Here is an 8,001-nt window from a genome sequence, read left to right as displayed (position 1 = left end):
ATCCCAAACTTAGAAAAATAATTTTTGAGTACGTTAGAGTGCTTTAAGCGCGCCCTAAATTAATCAAATCATCGTAGTTATGTATACGTTCGCGTGACATAATTACGATTTTTAAAATTAAAATCGAAGTACGTGTTCGCGCAACTTTTGCCAAAACAATCTTAATATAATAAAAATGCTATTAATTGTGTACACATACGCATGACATGATTTTGGCACAGCAAAAAAATGGATTCACACGCGTGATTCGTTTCAAAGATAATTCCATGTTTGAATAATTAAAAGCGGATAGATAAAATATGAAAATCAATAAATCACAATTTATCCAAAAATTAATTCAAGCCAAGTTGTAGTCAATAAAGCGACCATGCTAGAACCACGGAATTCGGGCAATGCCTTATACCTTCTCCCCGGTCAATAGAATTCCTTACCCGGACTTTGTTTTCGCAGACCAATAATAATAGAGTCAAACATTCCTTTAACTAGGGATTCAAATAAAAGGTGACTTGGAACACCCCAAAACTCAATTCCAAGTGACGACTCTATAAGTAAAATAATCTCTACTCAAGTTTGTCACTTTAATTGGAAAAACTCTTTAACTCAACCCATATGACACACATATTTTTTGGGGATAGAAAAGGGGTGTGACAATATCTACTTAATTTCATATATCATTCGGTAGAAATGCTACGTGAAGAACATAAATCGGTGTTGTACAGCTAAAGATTTATTGGATTCATGAAAAAGGTTAAGACCTTTAGTCATTAGTTTACTTTTAACAAATGCCAAGCAATGGTTGTCAATTCAAATGGTCCTAATAATTGTTTCATCTTTTCTTTTAATTGGTTGTAATGTTTTTGGTTGGATTAATTTGTTGTACTTAAATATTCTTAAGTGCGTTCAACATCTCTTTCTTATATATCGGAAAATTTGTTCTTTAATGTATATTACTATGAATTAACTCATGCATTTGGCCCTTTATATTTCACGAGATCTAAGCTAAGTGATCAATTTGGACTAATATTCTAAACTACATATCATTACTGTTTTGATGCGTGAAAACAATGCTACTTTTGGTGTAATTTCTGAGTATTTAAGAATTTAATTTTAGTTGAATTTAACTTAAAAGAGGTCAAACTTGCCGTTGACAATCTAATATGGCCATTAATTTAGCTTCTTCTTAAGTGGGGGCCAAATTTTCATGACATTTGACATGACATAATATCCACTATAATAAATTTGTGGATCATGACATAATATCCACTATTAGGCCAAGGATTTTTTGCTATAAATAGAGGAGCTTCTCCTCATTTGTAAACATACCAATTCTAGCCGTTTTTCACTCTTGTCTTTCTTTCTCCTCATTTATTTCATTATAGAGTATTTTATAAGAGAGTGAGTGTTGGGAAACACTTGTGTGAACCCTTTATTTGGAGTGATCTTGTAAAGTTATTCTCTTGAGGTATTTGGGAATTAGAGTATTTACTCTAATTTTGTACTCTTGTTGGTATAGTAAAATTGCTCCTCTCCGCTTGTTGACGTAGGTTACCTTGACCGAACCACGTTAAATTTGTGTCTTCTTTATCTTCTTTAATTTCCATTATTGTCAACTTGCATTGTCTTTGTTATTGTCATTATAACGTTGTTTGGCTAAATTCCACACTACCCGGTTTTTCGATCCTAAAAAATTGGTATCAGAGCCAGATCTAACTAGGTTAGTTTAAATAGCCAAAATGACTCTAATAAAATCTTATGTTGAGAAATTTGACCGAAGTGCAAACTTCGAAATGTAGAAATTAAATATGGAAGTTATCCTAATTCAGGATGGCTTAGATTTGGCACTGCAAGGAAAGGAGAAGATGTCGGATAAAATAACGGACGAGGAGTTTGCCATCATAGACAAAATGGCAAAAGCATGTATTATTTTAAATCTTTCAAATGAGGTTTTGCGTGAAGTTGCAGCAGAAAGCTCAGCCAAAGGTATATGGGAAAAGCTTAAAACCCTATATTTGAAAAGAATAGTAGAAAACATGCTTTACCTAAAGCAAAAACTCTACACTTTTCGTATGGCCGAAGGTACCTCTATACTTACACATCTTGATACTTTTGATTCTCTTCTTATGGATTTAAGTAACATAGATACTAAAATCAAAGATGGGGATCAAGTTGTGTTATTGCTTGTTTCCTTACCCCAGTCGTTTAAACATATAAGAGATACTATGTTTTATGGAAAGGATAATATCTCTTATAAAGATATCAAATCTATTTTGAAATCTAAAGAACAAATAGATAGAGATATTACTGGGAAAACTAGTGGGAACCAAGGGGAAGGCTTATTCATAAGAGGTAGATCAAATAAGAAAGATTCAAGTAGTAAGAAACCTAAAACAAGGTCAAAATCCAGATACAGAAATGTCATGTGCAAATATTGTCATAAGAAAGGTCACATTATTTCTGAATGCTTTAAATTAAAAAATAAAGAAAAGCATACAGAAAAGAAAAATGAGCACAAAAATACTGACACTGCCGAAGCAAGTGTAGCTGCTGATAAGACTCGGGGGAACTTTTTTTTAGCAACTAATAATAGTTTTAAATCTAACAATGAGTGGATTTTAGCTTCGGGTTGTTCTTATCATATGTGTCCCAATCAGGATTAGTTGTCTTGATGGGCAGCAATGCTGCCTGCAAAGTTATTGGAAAAGGTACAGTCCGAATCAAAATGCACGATGACTTGTGAGAAATCTCACCGATATTAGACATGTTCCTGACTTGAAGAAAAATCTCATCTCTTTGGGTACTCTAGAATCTCTTGGGTGCAAGTACACAGGTGAAGATGGAGTTTTGAAAATTTCTCATGGTGCTCTTGTGATCATGAAAGCACGCAGATCTGGTACGTTGTATACTCTTTTGGGATCTACTGTTACAGGTGCTGCTACAGTTTCAATATCAGATAAATCAGATTCTGACACCACCAAATTGTGGCATATGCGATTGGGGCATATGAGTGAAAAAGGTCTTTCTATCTTCAGCAACAGAGGTCTCTTATATGGCCAAAGTACCGAAAATATGGAGTTCTGTGAACATTGTGTGTTCGGAAAGCAGAAAAGAGTCAGCTTCAAATCTCCAGTGATTCATAAAACAAAAGGTACTTTGGATTACATTCATTCAGATCTTTGGGGTCCTTCACGTACCTCATCAAAAGATGGTGTCAGGTATATGTTAACTTTTATTGATGATTATTCAAGGAAAGTTTGGATTTATTTCTTAAAAAATAAAAGTGATGTGTTTTCTTAAATTTCAAACAATGGAAAGTTTTGATTGAGAAGCAAACAGGAAAATAGGTTAAGCGGCTTAGAATAGATAATGGCTTGAAATTTTGTAATGATAAATTCAACGAATTTTGCAAGAATGAAGGAATTGTTCGACATCGTACTGCGAGAATGATACCTCAACAAAATGGTGTGGCAGAAAGGATGAATAGAACTCTTTTATAAAGAGCTCGTTGCATGATTTCAAATGCTGGGTTGACAAACGCCTTTTGGGCAGAAGCTATCTCTATAGCTTGTTATATTGTCAACCAAGCTCCTTCTGCACCTTTGAACTTTAAGACTCCAGAGGAAATGTGGTCAGGTATTCCTGCTAATTATTCTGATTTAAAGATATTTGGTTGCCCTGCATACATGCATGTAAATGATGGAAAATTAGAGCTAAGGGCTAAAAAGTGCATTTTTCTTGGGTATGCATCTGGGGTGAAAGGATGCCGACTATGGTATCCTGATCCCACGGTACCAAAACTTATAATTAGCAGAGATGTAACCTTTGATGAATTCTCTATGTTACATTCTAGAAAAGAGTCTTCTAGTTCTTGTAATACATATAAAGGAAAGAGTATATAGAACCAGGTGGAGATTGAGATTGGTATTCCTTCTGATCCAAGCTCATCAACTTTGGAGCAAAATACAGTTGAAACTCCTAAAGTTGAGACAGAAGCTCAAATTCCTGAAGTTGAGACTCCTGAAGTTGAACCAGAAGAAGAGGAGTATTCTATAGCAAAACATAGACTAAAAAGAGAAGGTAAACAACCGTTAAGGTTTGGAGATTATGTTACATTTACTTTTTCAGTTGCACGGAAAACTGAAGAAATTGGAGAACCATCAAAATATTCAGAAGCGGTTTCTGGTGCTGACTCAGCCAAGTGGCTAATTGCAATGAATGAAGAAATTGTGTCTCTTCACAAGAATAGTACTTGGTCTCTTGTGAAGCCGCAATCAGGAAAAAGAATTGTTGGTTGCAAATGGATCTTCAAGAAAAATGATGGCATTCCAGGGGTTGAAGATGCGAGGTATAAGGCACGATTAGTTGCAAAGGACTATAGTCAGGTACAAGGAGTTGATTTTAATAATATTTTCTCACCTGTTCCTAAACATAACTCTATTCGTGTCTTGCTTGCCTTTGTTGCCATGTATGATTTGGAATTAGAACAACTTGATGTTAAGATAACTTTCTTACATGGCGAACTTGAGGAACAAAATTATACATGCATCAACCCGAAGTATTTGAAATTGAAGAAAAAGAAGATCATGTTTGCTTGTTGAAGAAATCCTTGTACGAATTAAAGCAGTCTCCAAGACAATGGTATAAAAGGTTTGATTCCTTTATGTTGGGTCATGGTTATTCGAGGAGCATGTATAATAGTCGTGTTTACTTCTGGAGGTTAAATGATGGTTCATTTGTGTACCTATTATTATATGTAGATGACATGCTCATTGCTGCTAAGGATTTAATAGAAATTCACAATTTGAAAAGTCAGCAGAAAAGTAAATTTGAGATGAAAGATTTGGGAGCAGCTAAGAAAATCCTTGGCATGGAGATCAAAAGAGATCGAAAAGCCAACAGGCTATTCCTAACCCAGAAGAAGTACTTGGAGAAAGTCTTGGAAAGGTTTGGCATGAAAGATGCTAAACCAGTTAGTACCCCTCTTGCTGCTCATTTTAAGTTATCAGTTGCTCAGTCCCCACAGTCAGAGGAAGAAGAGAGGTACATGGAATAAGTTCCTTATTCCAGTGCAGTCGGCAGTATTATGTATGCAATGGTTTGTACACGTCCAGACATTTCACAAGCAGTGAGCGTGGCAAGTCAGTATATGGCTTGCCTTGATAAAGCACATTGGCAGGCTGTGAAATAGATTCTCAGATACTTGCGAGGTACTTCAAACGCACGTTTGGAGTTTGGGATAAATACTAACACTTTGGTTGATTTTGTAGACTCAGATTATGCAGGTGATCTTTACAAAAGAAGATCACTGACATGCTATGTATTTTGCATTGGTGGTTGCGCTATTAGTTGGAAAGCTACATTACAACATGTAGTAGCTTTATCTACTACCGAAGCAGAATATATGGCAGTGACCGAGGCAATCAAAGAAGCCTTATGGTTGAAGGGTCTATTTGCGGAACTCAGTTCACAACAAGGTGGTCTTACCATTTTCTGTGATAGTCAAAGTGACATTCACTTGACTAAAGATCAGATGTATCATGAAAGGATGAAGCACATTGATATAAAGTATCATTTCATCTGAGAAACCATTGCTGAAGGAAAAGTCTCTATTCAGAATATCAACACTAGAGACAATCCTGCTAACATGTTCACAAAACCTCTTCCAGTGTCCAAGTTCAAGCTTTGCCTGAATTTGATTGGCATTTATGAAGAATGATTTTGCCCGTTGGGGTTTTTATGGAGAAGGAAGAGCAAATTTACTATATATAAGCTGAAACTAGGCCAAGGTGGGGATTTGTAATATCGCCATTTATTTGGCTTCTTCTCAAGTGGGGGCCAAATTTTTATGACATTTGCCATGACATAATATCCACTAAAATAAATTTGTGGATCATGATATTTTTCATGACATAATATCCACTATTAGGCCAAGGATTTCTTGCTATAAATAAAGGAGCTTCTCCTCATTTGTAAACACACTAATTCAAGAGCTTTTCACTCTTGTCTTTCTTTCTCCTCCTTTATTTTCTTATAGAGTATTTTGTAAGAGAGTGAGTGTTAGGAGATACTTGTGTGAACCCTTTCTTTGGAGTGATCTTGTGAGGTTATTCTCTTGAGGTATTTGGGAATTAGAGTATTTACTCTAATTTTGTACTCTCTTTTGTACTCTTGTTGGTATAGTAAAATTGTTCATCTCCGCTTGTGTACGTAGGTCATCTTGACCGAACCACGTTAGATTTGTGTCTTCTTTATCTTCTTTAATTGCCGTTATTATCAACTTGCATTGTTTTGTTATTGTCATTATAATGTTGTTTGCCTAAATTCTGCACTACCTGATTTTCCGATCCTAATTGACAAGCTAAAATTGTTAAAAATCAACAGAAGAATCATAAGAAATTTACGAATTAGAAATGATTTAGTATTACCCTTTTCCATCACTCCTCATGCTAAATCAACCCACTGAAATGCAAATAGGTATCAGTATCACAAAGAATATATGTGTGCCAGTTGTCCTATAATCAAATAGTAAAAAGCAACTTTTTGAGCTAGAAAATATCAAATCAATTTCACCAAATTTTGGATCATGTGTGAGAACTACGTAGGAGTTTGGAGATATAGTTGGTTGAAATTTGAAGAAGAAAAAAAATTAAAGTTGCGTTGAAAAGTAATTTTTGAAAATTGAAGTTGTGTTTGAATATACATTTTACTTGAAAAAAGTTAAAATTTTGTAAGTGAAAAAAAAACTTTCACCCAAAAATATCTGAAACTAGTTTTTGAAACTTGAAAATAAAAACTGATCAAATATCATGAACAAATATTCTGTTTCAATCCAATACAGTACCTAAAGGTACATAAGAAATGTATTGCATCGATTCTTTTTAATGAAAGATCCGATCACAACTTCGAATATTACCCCTAAATTACAAGCTAGCGTGCAACGGCTAAAAAGTCGTTGCTTGCTGCTTCCAGGCTCGAAAATCTCTCTTTCGCCTCTTCTCCATGTCTCAATTCTGATTGATTACTCTTATTATCAACATGACTGCTTTCTTATGATGAGTAGTGTCCATTACTTGTCTCTAGGGCCATCGGAGGAGGCCTTACCTCTTAGACAGGGTGAAGCCTGGATTTGAAATTTATGAGTTCGGGATATTAGTCCGTTTAAGTTAATGAGTTCTAAATTGATAATTTATTCATATTTAATGAATTTTTTAAGACAAATATATAGTTTGGACAAAAGCTACTGGGTTCAGCCGAACTCGTGTCTCACATGCTAGCTCCGCCCCTGCTCTTAGATGACCCAAACAAGTCATTAATCTATTTGATGGATCCTCCTAGCTGTAATTACTTAATGCCGAATAGTAGATGAAAAAAATTCAAAAAACATTGAAAAAAATAAAAAAGATATATATATATATATATATATATATATATATATATATATATATATATATATATATATATATATATATATGTGTGTGTGTGTGTGTGTGTGTGTGTGTGTGTGTGTGTGTGTGTGTGTGTGTGTGTGTGTGTGTGTGTGTGTGTGTGAAGCTTAATGATTGCCAACTAACTTGAACCAACTCTTGCTACTGAAGATTTTGAAGTCACGTGAAACTCTAGTCATAGGTCATAAATTCATTAGTTTTTCTGAATCCAACGCACTACTACTTCAATTTTATGATTCTCCAGTACTCTCGTACTAATCAATTAGTCATAATCTTAGACCAGTTCATCACTTTCTTCCATCATATATTTCAGATAATGTCATGCAATTTACGTTTTTCTCCGAGTATTTGTGCGGATATTTTGTGAATGCTATAGCGAAGTGTTTTGTAGTATATGAAAAATTAATTTGGCCATTAAAATGAAGTGTTGTTATAGAGAATGGATGTTATAGAGAAGTTTTTGACTGTACAGCTCACTTTAATTGTAAGAATAAAAATGTTTGAAATACAAGCATCAAATATAACTCCTGTCTGGCCATAGATTTTGGTTAAGTTCCGA

This window comes from Nicotiana tabacum, chromosome 12 (genome assembly GCF_000715075.1).
Source record: "Nicotiana tabacum cultivar K326 chromosome 12, ASM71507v2, whole genome shotgun sequence".
Lineage (NCBI taxonomy): Eukaryota > Viridiplantae > Streptophyta > Magnoliopsida > Solanales > Solanaceae > Nicotiana > Nicotiana tabacum.
The sequence above is the reverse complement of the archived record's forward strand: the minus strand, read 5'-3'. Positions refer to the sequence as shown.